We start from the raw sequence: 14,234 nt of genomic DNA, 5'->3' as shown, positions 1-14,234 counted from the left end.
CAAATCAAGAGAAGCTTCCTGGTAAGATGTTACTCGCTGCGGGGGGTTAATTTGACCGGTTGTAGGAGGAACAGTCAGGCTACCGTCTTAGAGGACGCCAACTGGAGGTTTTGCAGGAATTTGTATAATTAGTATGTGATGTAGTATCCAAGATGGCATTCAAAGTTGGCACATTAATATGTACTGCTGAAGATCTTTTGGGGGCAATAAATCTCCTGCCAGTCACAAATTGTCGATTACTGAAGAGTGGCTTAATCAACATATCTTTGAAGACTCTTCTTGGCAGAATGCCGAAGGATCTTAACAGGGATCCTCTTCTGAAAAATAGTTTTGGGGTGTTGGAGTTGTCAAAACTGAGTAGCAATCTAATGCAGTATTCAGGAGAGGGTAAAAGTTCAACCTTCTTCAAATCTAACAAGGGAACAAAAGAAAAATTCGGAACATACACGTTTTCCAGCAGCCAAAATTTAGATAAGCAGGGATTAACACCAGTCAAACAATCAAGCAGAAAACAATGCCCTAATCAAAGAACTACCAAGGAGAATACCACACTCTCATCAACATTAGCAGGGAAAGCCCCTCTATACAAACTCCATACTCTGTACTCACTAGCCCTGATGATGTTATTGAGTTTGGTATGAAATGTCTGTAAGTTAACAATCAAACTCAGGGAACAGCAAGGACTCCATGTGGAAAAGTTTCAAAAACATTCATTTATATTTCATCTACTTTTTTTAGGTTACAGATGGTCATGTTTTGAACATCTGTAAAAAAAGAAAAGAAAACTTAGACGATTGATATTTCTCTTTTTATGCCATTTATATCCTGATTTTTCATTTGTTTTATTTATAAACAGCTAAAACTAGCTATTTGGGGTACAATACCATATGGTGCACTGTCCAACGCTGTTTGTCATGCTTGTCACATGGGATATATCTAGTGAGAGCAGAGGATCATGAAACACACCAAGACCATTGTTCTTTTTTGTATAGGAACACAAAATCCCATCAAGTTGATTTTCCACCTGAGTTTATTTTCTTCTGACCAAGGACACCCCCCATCATCTTGCAGTGTAATTTTAATGTATTCTCCCTTGTTCAATCAGAAATTACATTCTATTGCTAACATTTTGATAAATGTTTTTCAATGCTATAGATGTTAGCAAATTTGGTTTGAAAAATGTATTATTAGAAACATAATAATGGAAACTTGGGGCAAGTTCATTCAATCACCCACTCTCACTCATTCTTGACATTCATTCTATGAAACCATGTATAGGCTGGGTAACTATGAGTTGTTAGTTGGCTGCTGTGTTAGCTACTTTACATGGAATTAGTTTCCCAATGAAAACATATATCCATTCACAGAGAGAGCTTTCTTATCATAAACCCTTAGCACACTATCATGCTTATTTCTTATTTAATGGCAATTTAGTTGAACTGCCCCTTGGCTTAGAAGAAAACTTTAAACTGCTGTGTACTTCAAAAATTACCTGTCCCCTTGAGCTATATATGCTGCAAAATCAGGCTGGCAAAACCTTGAGAAAGGTAGAATGGACTTGACCCTGAAGACCAAAAACAAGGAGTCACATTATATGTCAAATCCCACGAGGCTACCAAATTCAGCAAACAAGAATCATTTGCATTTCCGGAAAGATCTTGATTGCCTAGTAAGGCAATGTACAGAATTTTTAAAGGTCCCCCAAATAATTTCCCAGCTCAATTTACACCTAGAGTAAAACAAAGGTAGAGTCACTCTGAGTCTGTTGCTCATGCTTCCTTGGATTCAAAAATCTTTTTCTCAATTATTTCCTGCTTGAATTATTGTACTGAGCACTCTGTATTCCCAAGGTTAATTGGATACTGTCCCTGCTTCCCCAATATTTCCTAACATGAATCTGCCAGATAGACTTAGATATATCAACAAAAGCAAGCAAGCAAAGGCTCAGAACATTAGCTTTTATAAAATAATTATATTATGCCCTAAATAATCACCAGATTCTGGGAAATATATGACTCACCAAAATGGTGCCCCTAGTTTCTCTTAACATTTTTTCCCCCTTACAATACCAGGTCCTCATGGACTTACTGAAACCATGGAGACAAAAAGTACTCTTTTTGGATGTTTGTAATCAATTTCAGTCAAAATAAAGCTGGAAGGTACCTTGGAGGTCTTCTAGTCCAACTCCCACTCAAGCAGGAGACCCTATACCATTTCAGACAAGTGGCTGTCTAGTCTCTTCTTAAAAACCTCCACAACTTCTGAAGGCAAGCTGTTTCATTTGTTTCATTACTATTAGGAAGTTTCTCCTTAATTCCAGGTTGCTTCTCTCATTGATTAGTTTCCACCCATTGTTTCTTGGTTTGTTGTTGTTGTTGTTTTTTTTTTTGCCTTTTTTTTTAGGGGGAAATAGGAGAACATACTCAATTCAGGATTGTCCTCTGTTGAAATAAATCTAGTATTTTTGAACATTTCACACATAAGGTAGCACAGGAAGCAATTACTGCTACTGGTGACCAATTCTCAGCAGTTGCCATTCCCCCCATCTCCCCCCACAAAAGTGCCTCCATGGAACAATACCACCCATCATATTTCAGTCTTCTTTTCATGGATACTCTAAGTAATGTTATTTTCCCCAACAGAGATATTAATCCCAAAGGATACAGAAACATATCAGAGCAGGAAGAAGTCAGAGACAACTGGAGCTGTGAGATAGATGGCAGGATAAATGTGCTATGTCTTCATTGCAGGAGGAGTAAAACTGAAATAGAGTAGCTAAAACATCTCCAGGTGAAAGCCTGATTTGGAGAGAAAACAAAGACAGATAGCACATTATATGGCTGATTGCAATTGGCCAAAACATTAGGAGACAATTGGCTTGGATATTGGACAGCTCTGCCTTGGGACAGGATACCCATTTAAATGGGCAGCAGTTCTATCCTTGTTACTGGATTTTGAATCTTGATATCCTGATTGAGTCTGATGCCTACCTTTCCTTAATTTTGGAGAAATGTTGTTCTCTTTTGTGCAGAGATGCTATTTACAATAAAAACACCAGCTACAAGGTCCAGGCCTACCACTCAGGAAGCAAGGTCCCCAAAGTTGCCTTATGCCTTCACTCTACTCCCAGCATCCATCTTGACCTAATACTTACATTTGTTATTTTTCTGAGCGAAGCAGATTCCATCATAGATTCCTGGTGGCAAGACACTTTACAATAAATCAGAACTATAATAAATAAAATTATTATGTAAAATTAAAAAGTTGAGGTTTGATGTTATTATTTTATTCTACCACACCAAAGGAAGTCAGAAGTTAATGCCTTTTTTATTCATTTTCCCCCTTTCCCCACACTTTTCCCTTCCTTTTCCCTTCCCTTATCTTTCCTACTATTTTCTTTTGTATTTCTGAATCTTATAGTATTCATGCATAAATAAATAAAAACGTTGGTTAAGAGACAATTGGTCTACCCTGCATTTGAAGAGCAAAGCTTAATATATGAACATTGTATAAAGGAAGTTAGCAAGATCCCAGACAAAAAGATTTGGAAGTCTTCCAATATCTGCTCACTTTCACTTCTGCAAAATATTTTCTTACAGTAAGGCAACATAAGAAAGAGAGGAAGCCTTCATATAGCTATGGCCTTGACATTACAGGCATGGAGATCATGTGTGTGTGTGTGTTTGTGTGTGTGTGTGCGCGTGCACACACACACACACACACATGCTTGTGTATATTGTATATTGCGTATTCATATAATATGCACAGGTATACATGTGCAAACACAGACCGACTCACACACAGAGGATCCCCACACCTGTACACATGTATCTTTTTTTTTCAGAGTATCCAACCTATATTTTAATAATGTGCAAAAATATACCATGATGTCAGCTTGTGTTTTTAAAACTTTTGTTCTGCTCCTGTATTCCAGAAGAGCCATTCAAAGATTTCTAGTGATCAGAGTTGTACAAGAGTGTGTGGGTGTCAGGTTTAGAAAACAGAAAGGAGACAAATATGAATAGCTGCTCATATTGATGTGTTTTCCACAAAACTATTCATTAAAAGAGAATTACAGCTTGTCTTTATATGACAAATCTTGCAGCAGTTTCAATAGTACTCTGAAGCTTTTTGGTTTTGGAAATGGAAGAAAACATCATGAAAAATTCACATTTGATACATCGTGTTGGGCAGTCAAGGTCATAGAAAGAGATATGCTAGCAATGAAGAATCTCATCCTTTGTTATTGTAGTATCAGCAAAGGCAGACCAAAAAGTATTTTAAAAAAAACCTAGTCTTCGAGCTAAGAAAATCCAAAAGAAGGCAACAAAATGGAAGTTGTAGGATTGCCTGAACAAGAGATACCAAGAGAAAGGCAGATTAACTCTTTATGCTATTTGCCAGAATTGTTATATAGATTATAACAAAATGATTTAAAATTCAAAATTAAGATTGCACCTATATTTCTTTATTCTGTGACATTAAAAAGCAAGTGTCTGAGTTTTTGTTTTTGTTTTTACCATTTCTCAGGTTCAGACGCTGATTACAGGGGGAATTTGTGTTTCTTTTTATATTTCAATCAGACAATCTTGTCTTATTCACAAATACATAGAGAAAATATTCACACTATTTATCAAGGTTTTCTCTAGAATATCAAATAGAGTCAGTTAGAGTAAACCTAACATCTTCAAAGACTATCATCACTTCTAGTGATTTGCAGAGATGAGCAAGATTTCCTCATTTTTATTTCAAAAACCCTCACTATTTCCATGTCTTGAGGCAGAATCCTTTGGATGGGTTTTTTTTCTCCTTTACGTGGAGCAAATCTCCAAGGGTGGGATCACCAATACTTCTCATCAACCAGGTTGTGGCAAGTTGGAGGTGAGAAGGTGGGAGATAGAAAGTGACAAATTTCATAAACAGCAGAAAGCTCTCCTGGAGAACAGCCTTTTGCACTGAAGGTTTCACAGCTTCCTTTATCCCACCATTGTCCACAGTGTTCTAGTAACTGCAGTGAGTTGAGTTGAGTGAGTTTGTCATATTTGAGGCTGACTTATTCAAATCCATGGGACTTTACAGCTAGCTCAAGTCTCAATTGTTTCAGTAAGCCTAATTTAAATCTAATGACATCTGGACACAACCCAGTTTATCCCAGTAAATGCATCAAGAAATTGTCATCCTTTACTTAACAGAAAACAAATTGTACTTCTCAGGTTCAAAAAGGCAGTTTTCACGCAGGCTCAGAAATGGTACATTCAGTGTAAGTTGGGGAACTGATGAAAGAAACAGCCACATTGAGTCAGTTTTGAGAATGGAGTTGTTGTTTGTACTTATTCCTAATCAATGAATGAAAAGGCATTTCAACAATTAAGAATAACTTGAGTTCCCAAGGTCTCCAGGCCCAGGAACGACATCAAAACAACAATAATCTTTCATTTGGATTGCTGTTTTCAAAACATATAATTAAGCTTCACAAATTAGATGGACTACATAAGAATGGAAAAAGAGTGGGTGAGGGAAAATGGACAGTTATGAATATAGAATGTTAGGAATCAAAGTAAAAGCCACCTAGAACTTTCTAACTGGTATTGATGTTTTCAATTCTCTCCTTCCAGATTTTGAAAAATTCTGGAATAGCAATTTGAAGAGGACTTTTTCAAATTCTATTGCTGTTCGCTGGGATCTGAATAGAAATGTTAGCACATGGGTATTACTTCCTAGATATCACATTTCCTTTTATTGTTATTTTTAAAAGAAAAACATAGAAGTAGTCACCTTTCTATAAAGCAATCCTGCTGAGTTTGGTAAGTCACTTTCATTTTACGACAGATACAGTTCAGCTATAAGAAATAAAATGATTGCATATTTGGAGTCATGGGAAGGGGGGGACTTGATGACAGGACAATGCCATTAGGATGAAAACTGCCTAGTTGAGAAAGATCACCACATTCTGTATATGAAACTCATGTATTTCTGTAATTAAGAGTCAAACTAGACATGTGAACCACTGACATTATTGCTCTTTAACTGATAGGACACAAAGGTTGTGCATTAATTTACCTCAGGATTGAGCTTGAGGAAATCTAGCTACAGATCTATAGCCAATACATTTTGGTTCTTCTCCTGGGATCACTGAGGCCTAGGTCAAGTCCCAACAGGCTCAGCCTTTAGCCAAACATGCCTCACAGGGCTGCTACGGAAAAACAAAACAGGAAGAAAGAGTGCTAAGAGTTGGGTTAAGAAACGCTCTTACTCTGAAGAAAAAGTAAGCTGCCTTGAGTTTAACATTTCCAACTCTCTAAGGCTATTTTGTTGTTTTCACCCTTCAATTTGCCTACCTTCCTTTCTCTGTGAGATTTTACTTCCATAGTCAACAAGCCAAATGTTACAAAGAGCACCCCATGATTTCAGAACTGAAAAACCAAAATGAGCTGGGGGAAACCAAAATGTTGTTTACATTTAAATGCTGGTGACACAGAGAAAGGAAACCACACTGTAATTTAGCAATTTGAAATCTGTCACTAGAAAGGAGCCAGAATAATTTCCTGCCCAGTTTTAGAAAAGAAGTTGTCATACAGCACATCCATCACTGTTGTTTGAGAAGCAAGTGGTACCTCTGATCTGGCATGCCTGGATGAATTTGCACTTGCCAGTTTTCAATGGGTAGCTGGAGAGTTCCAGTAGTAACAACCAAAGCCTGCCTAAGAACCCGTGTTATCTTACTGCATTTGTGCATCATGCATAACCACACTATGTGATGTGTTTGTTACTTTGAATAAAAAGAGGCTCAAGGATAGCCATATTTTGGACATCAGCTGGAACAGGATGGTTTTCTGAAATGAATGACAAAGGAAGCAAGCAGTAAAATGGAATAAAGTACTCATCAGTCTAATGTGAAAGATGCAAATAAAGACAGCCAAAACATACGAAAAGCCATAGACCAAGGATAGCTGCAGCTATAACACCACATAAGCCCTCACTTTAATTTAACGATCAGGGTGTAAATGGTAATCAAACCCCCTGAGCAGGGGGTTTGATTAGAAGACCTCCAAGGTCCTTTCCAACTCTGTTACTCTGTTATTACATCTATTTAAAAAGTTGCATATTTGGCAACAGTTATCTGCTAGTCAATTGCATGGTCAGAGAAATGAGACCATTACAAAGATAATAAAAGGTAGATTGGACATTGGATAGTTCCTGTTTGCTTAATTCTCACCTACTATTGTGATGTCAGGAACTAGTTTGGTATATGGTTAAAGCACTAGGCTAGAAACTGGGTGACTGTGAGTTGTTGTCCTGCTTGGTTAGGTTTGGACCTTGGGTCAGTCACTGTTTCTCAGCTCTAGGAAAGAGGCAAAGGAAAACCATTTCTGCAGTCTTGCCAAGAGAACTGCAAAGACCTATCCCAGGCTGTTGCCAGGAGTCAAGACTCATTCAAGGTGACCACCCCAAAATTAAATAAAAATTCTGATGTCACCCCACGCTAAGGGAATGAGGTCTTTGACAGGAACTTAAGTCTGCTTTTGCCGGCTTCATTTCATGCCACATGAGCTATAAAATTTTTGTTTAGTCTCCTTGTCCTCCTCCATTTCTACTAATTAGATTTTTGGCAGGAAGAGTTTGGAATAGTATCAGTGATGACATTTTACATCAGGGAAAAAAAAAATCCACCACAAGTTACTACTGGAATCTATTTTGATCTACAATACTGTGAAATTTGGGGTGGGGGGGCTAAGCACTATGTCTTGTGCAGCTGCATTGGGGTTTTTTGAGAAGGGATGATACACCTCTTTAATGCTCACCTGGCACAATCTTCCCTAATCTGATTGATCTAAGACAGGGGTGGGCAAACTTTTTGGCTCGGGGGCCTCATTGACTTTTAAAATTTGACAGACGGGCCGGGTCAGCACAAGATACGATACACATAAAAAACTGCATTTGTTAACAGTACATATCAAACATAAACAGAAAAAAGGTCCTTTTTTCTTATAGGTCCTATAAGAATGTCAAGCAGGCCTTTGCTCTAGGGTACTTTCCAAGCATGCCTAACTTTATCCCATTATCCCAAACTCTTCTTGCTGGGGATCATGGGCACTGTAGTTGAGATGCTTTGAAAAGGCTCGGGGGGGGGGTAGTTTCAATGCAGAATCCACCCCGTCAGTCAGTCAGACCCTACCTTGAACAGCGATCAAGAGAGGTTTTCTTCCGGTAAGCACCCTGGCGTAAACCCCGTGCGTTTTCACGGTTAGCATGGTCAAGCGGACGCTCTCACAAAACTGTTCGTGGCTGGAAACAGAGCCCAGTCCACGAAGGGTGGGAATTGTGGAAATCCGAGCGCAATTCTCTCCAACGGTCCAGATTGACAGCGAAAGATTCTTTACGGAAGGGACAAAACAAATGTGCAGAGAACGGAGGTTGTAGCGGCATATGACATCATCGGAGCTGTCACTACACACACACAAACATGTACACGAGAAATAACTAGGGTACTTTGGGGAGCCGGGCACCCCCAGATCTCCTCCCGAGCAGCCCTGCAAACATGCTCCCCAGCCAGCCACGGCAAGACCATTCCCCACCCCCCAACCCCCCACTTCCTTTGCCGTAAATAAAGGCAAGAGGTTGGTCGTCAGCCCGGGAGAACCGAGTAACACACCTCCCCTTGCAAAAAGGGGGAGACCCAAAACACACACGCCAGCCCCGGATGTCAGATACCACCGCACCGGTCCTGAATACAGGAGAAATCCACCCGGCAAGCGCTGAAGCCGCCGCCCGCTGCCCCGGGCTCGATGCTCTCCAGGGATCCGCACCCGGACGCCCCAAACTCTCCCTTTGCCAGCGTGGAAGGCAGGCAGCCAGGAAGGCAGGCAGACCCCGCAAGGCTCCTGAGCCTGCCGCCCCATCCGTCCATCAGTCTGTCCCCACCCGTAGTCACCCATGCCTGCCCGCTGCTCTGCGGTTGCCAGCGGGGTTCCCCCGTCGCCTTGGGAGTGCACCGGCTCCTCGAAGGACAGCTGGCGAGTCTCCCTCCCTTCGGCCGGCAGGTGGACTGTCCTCCATTCCCCTCTGCTGTTGGCTGCCCCGCTCAGCCGCCAAGCCGTTGTCCAGCCCGGATCTGTTGTTTCCCGGCTCCCGGCTCCAATCGGGCGCCCCAATCTTCGGCCGGCCGGATTAAAAAGACCAACGGGCCGGATGTGGCCCGCAGGCTGTAGTTTGCCCACCCCTGATCTAAGAGGACCCTGTGGATGCAGGACACTGGGTCTAATCCCATCCTAATAAGTGGCTCTGAAATATGAGGGAGAATGTTACTGCTTGACCAGATCCTTTTCTGGTTTGTGCTTTGCAGGAAGTTTGAAGAACAAGGAAAGCAACAGGGAAGTAGAGCTTTTGTTGTTCAATTTGCTTTGCTTGCAAAGGCGCAGAGTCCAAGAAAGTAGCACAATAATCCAAAAGTTGTGGGCAGAAAGAAAGTTTGCCATTTGTCTGAGTATTTCCTTGAAGCACTCTTATACCCTCCTAATTTGTGAACTTTTTGTTCATAAAAGAGAAGAGTCATGGGAAGCATGTAGCATTGCTCATATAGCTACTGAGCGTGTGTGCATTTTGTTCCTGCCTGCATCATGGGAGTGCTTCACATGGATTTTTACCATTCAGTCCTTTAGCATGGATGGAAAGTGTTTTTGAGTTTCTAAATTTAAATTTTAAGGAATTATTAATGCTGTGAATGGTAGTATTAGCCTTTCAAGGTAGTTCATACAAGATGCACAACCAGGAGCATCAGCAATATATTTTCTTTAAACAGAATCTTGTAAGCCTGAAAGTATTTCTCTCCCTCTCCCTTCCTTGTCTCTGCAAAACTAGGGAGGGCCCCTTCTGAAATGCACTCCATGCTTTTTCTTCCACCTGTGGACTGAACTGCCTCTTATCTGATCATTGCTCAGTGTTGCATCTTTCTCCTGTAACCCGGGGTCATTCCCACATACCATCACAGATGGCGATGAAAATATCCAAGTGAGAAGTCCAAGGAACTCTTCTTTTTCCACCCCCACCCCCCCCCCCAAAAAAAACCTTAACTGTGGAGAGAGACCATCTAGAAATACTCAGGAGCATAACAGGGATTCTGCCACCATTGCTGTTCTCCCAAGATTTCTGCCAGTTCTCATTTGTAAACTTTGGATTTGTTTTATCTCCAATTCCCACTGCAGCAGGTTCACTATACCTAATAAATCTGTGATTGGCCTACCTGTTCACCATAGCTCTCACTCCCTGTCCAAAGCAGCTAAATGAATAATAAAATTGATTCTCTCCTGCCTTAAAAAGAATGGTGCAATCACTGTAATTGAACAGGAGAGCTTTAATTCTCGCATGGCTTATTCTAAAATTGAAGATAAGGGAAGGGAGAACCAGACATAGCAAGCCTGCACCCTTCTATTTTTCCACCAAGTGAAGCAATAGCAGATAAGAGAATGAGAACAAAGAGGAAGAAACAGGAGATATTGCTGGATTTCCATCTATTATAAAAAGCAGGTGGCAAGGATCAAAAAAGTAGCAGGTCTTATTGAGCTCATCAGAATGGTGAATAGCATTGCTAATTGGTACTGAGAACACTCCAGCCCTATCAGCCTAAGATTTGCTAAGGAGGTAGGTATATACATTCTCACTGAAAAACACTGAAGAGAGGCCAGTATCCTGATGACAGGATTTACAGTTTTCATAGTTTTATTTCTCTTAATGGTAAAACTGTTTCCATATTCTATGCTGAATTTAATCTGTTGGCAGAATTAATATTGTTCCACTGTAAATTCTCACACAGACTTTCTGCAAGGCTTTGTCTCTCTCTCTCTCTCTTTTTAAATAAGTTACTTGGAACATTAAATGCCCAACATGAAGGTGAACCTATGATTTCACCAGAGATAATGTTTGGACAGGTCTGAAGCAAACTTCACTACATTTGGAGCGATCCAGGAGGTGACCCAGCAATCCATACATAATAAGTTCCATGAACTGGAGATGTATTGTGTTTACTTTATTGATAATAGAATGTTCAGATAATAAATAGCAGAATTTCAAATTTGGTGACAATCTGATATATGAAAAGCATATATGCATACATAATATATATATATACCAAACAAGTTAGGTTAAATAATAATATTCAAGCTTTCTCTATCTACTTTTTTAATGAACATATTTATTGTTGCTTGAATATTGCATTTTTACAGCATCCACTAGCCATTAGAACAAGGGTCTTCAAACTTGGCAAGTTTAAGACTTGTGGACTTCAACTCCCAGAATTCCTGAGCTAACATGACTGGAGAAGGAATTCTGGGAGCTGAAGTCCACAAGTCTTAAAACTGTCAAGTTTAAAGACCCCTGCATTAGAACATAACATTTATAAAGAACATTGATGAATAATATAACCTCTGCATTTGGGAGGAACTACTAGCTATTCGTTGATATTTATCATAAGCAGGTAATCAGATTAGATACCAACACACTGCTAGTTAATCACATTTGGCAATTCTAAAACATGGAACTTCTGGAACTTTGACTATATACGTTATACATCTGGAAGAAATAAAGATAAATTTATTTTAGAAAATGTCTAAAAAAATAAGACATTGTTCTAGAAATCAAATCTTCAAAGAGGGTTTTTGTTCAATGAAGAACAAAATTATGGCAAAATTATTCCTGGGAATGTTAACTTCTACAAAGGCCACCTTTGTTCTTCATTGAACAAAAACCCTCTCTGAGGATTTGAACAATGTCTTACTTTTTAAAGACATTTTCTAAAATAAATTGATCTTTATTTCTCCCAGATGTATAATGTATATACATCTGGATAATGTATATACATAGGTGGATTCAACAATTTGACAGAATTAGTTCTAGAAATTTAGAGATGTTGAGAAGGATAAACACAAAAGCCCAATTTTTCTATGGCCAAAATATTGAAACTCCTCCTATTTGGATTTCATCCAATCTTTCCTTCAGCAAAATTGCTTTTCTTGGGTATTTGCTTCCTCTTCTACCTTCTCTCATAGCCCACCATTTTTTCAAGGACTCAGAATCCTTGGACATCTAGTATGTTTAAAGGCTGCTGCAAAAAGGAGATGTGGAAGTCCCTTCCTAGCATTCCTATTCCTGAGTTTTTCAAATGGATCTGGAAACTGTGATGTACACAAGCATTGTAGGGTATTATATCCTAGATGTTAGGATATCTAAGTCTATCAGAAACACTGAATGGGGTTTGGAAAATATCCCACTCCCAAAGAAAACTTATCAAATGATCCATAATTACATGTTAAATGTTTAATGTATTTCTCTTTGCATGTTATTCTGAAGCATTCTGTTTGTCTAGAAAATAAATGTGCTTTGTTTTTTCAATTTTGACATACAGCTACTGAAAAAAAAACAACTCTGAAATTAAAATTATCCTTCCCCTTTAAAAAAAAAGGGAAAACTACACAGAAAAAGCATTCTTATCTACTTCCTTTGCTATGTTTTTTTCTCAATCTAAAATTACTTTTCCCATTTGTGAAGTAAACTGGAAGAAAAAAATCTTTTAAGGAAATAGTCATTGTGTTATCTTTAATTGTCTTGTTTTGTGCACAACATTCTTTTTTTAAAGTTGTTATTGTCCAAACACATACATACATTTCTGCATGCATGTTAACATTCATTTTTCACCCCTCTTAGGTCTGTTACAACCCTAGTTGTGACTTATTGTCTATGTTTGTAAAGCCTGATCAGAAATGATGTAAGTTGCCCAGTCTTTATGTCTCAACAGATTTACTTAAAAGTTTAACTTGATAAGATAGATTCAGGTCTGTTAGTACATTACACATATTGAGTCTGCCATCTCTGGGTTAATAATAGCTGAAGGGTAATTAATCTATTCCTGGTATCAACATACATTAATGTCTTAGGAGGACTAGATAGAGAACATAAAGTACTATACGGTCTAAGATGGAATTTCCAAACATTTACACTAGACCTAATCTTTTTTTCAGAATCATTTCACTGCAAATTCTTAGAGAATCAGCGCATTTGACTGAAATACTTAAGTCACCCAGAGTGTTCAGTTAAGATAGCATTTAAATTTGTGAAATAAATCACTAAATGTTGCGAAAAGTTAACATCGAAAAATGTAGGTTGCGGACCCTATCTAACCATCTTGCTATATTCAGTGCATCAACCTGAGCTACAAGAGGGAGGTTTTGACTCAAATTTGCAACTCCAGAGTGCAATTCCAGAGCACAATTCCAGAACTGAAATACCCTAGCTTATCCTTGTTCATTGTTTTTCCCATTTTATTACTGCTAGATTTGATTCAGTTCAATCCAATCAGTTCAATCTTGACTAGAAGTACAACTGCCTTCTTTTACCCATCTCAAGTAATATTGTTCTGGAGCCAAATGTTTACTTTATTTGTATACTGCTAATCATGACAGTTTACTAGCAGACAAATCAAAATAGGAAAACAGTGCAAAGATAAAGCCAGTAATCATAAATGCCAGCTGGATATCAGGAATAGTCATATCTCAAATGTCCTACCAAAAAGTGATACTTTGATGGCTTTTTGGAATGAAGCTGAAGTGAGAGCCAACTGGCACTCTTGGAAGTGGGGAGTCTGTTACACAAAATGGTTGTCACAATAAAATATTGTTGTTAAAACCCTCATTCATGACTCATGTATAAGTAACTCTTAACATCCCCATTGAGGGCTAATGTTTAGGATGGGCTGGTTCCACAAGCAGTAGGAAAATTTTGGTTGTTTTTCCCCCTTTTTTCTCCTCACTGTGGCATTTTTATTCCTACCTGTTGTTTGTCACTATTTAATCTCTTGTCAAAGGCAGTAGAAACAAGCAATGAAATGGTATCTAATGATCTTTTTCTTACCAAACATAATTTCCTTCCCACCATCCGGCAACCTCAAAATGTGCCTGAAAGTGGGCCAGAGATCTCCCAAAGCAGCTTTTAGGAGGAAAGACTTCTTGACTAAATGAATATATAGCAATAGCAATAGCACTAAGACTTATACCACTTCACAGTGCTTTTACAGCCTTCTCTAAGCAGTTTACAGAGTCACCATATTGCCCCCAACAATCTGGGTCCTCATTTTACCCACCTCAAAAGGATGGAAGGCTAAGTCTATAAAGGAACTTTACAGTAAACCATGCCTAACTCCAGTATATGAAGTAGATAAGCCCAACTGTATGAAAACCTACAATAAA

This window comes from Notechis scutatus, chromosome 2 (genome assembly GCF_049901735.1).
Source record: "Notechis scutatus isolate UNSWTSFEM ecotype Mainland chromosome 2, rNotScu1.2, whole genome shotgun sequence".
Taxonomy (NCBI): Eukaryota; Metazoa; Chordata; class Lepidosauria; order Squamata; family Elapidae; genus Notechis; species Notechis scutatus.
Note: the sequence above shows the minus strand (reverse complement) of the source record.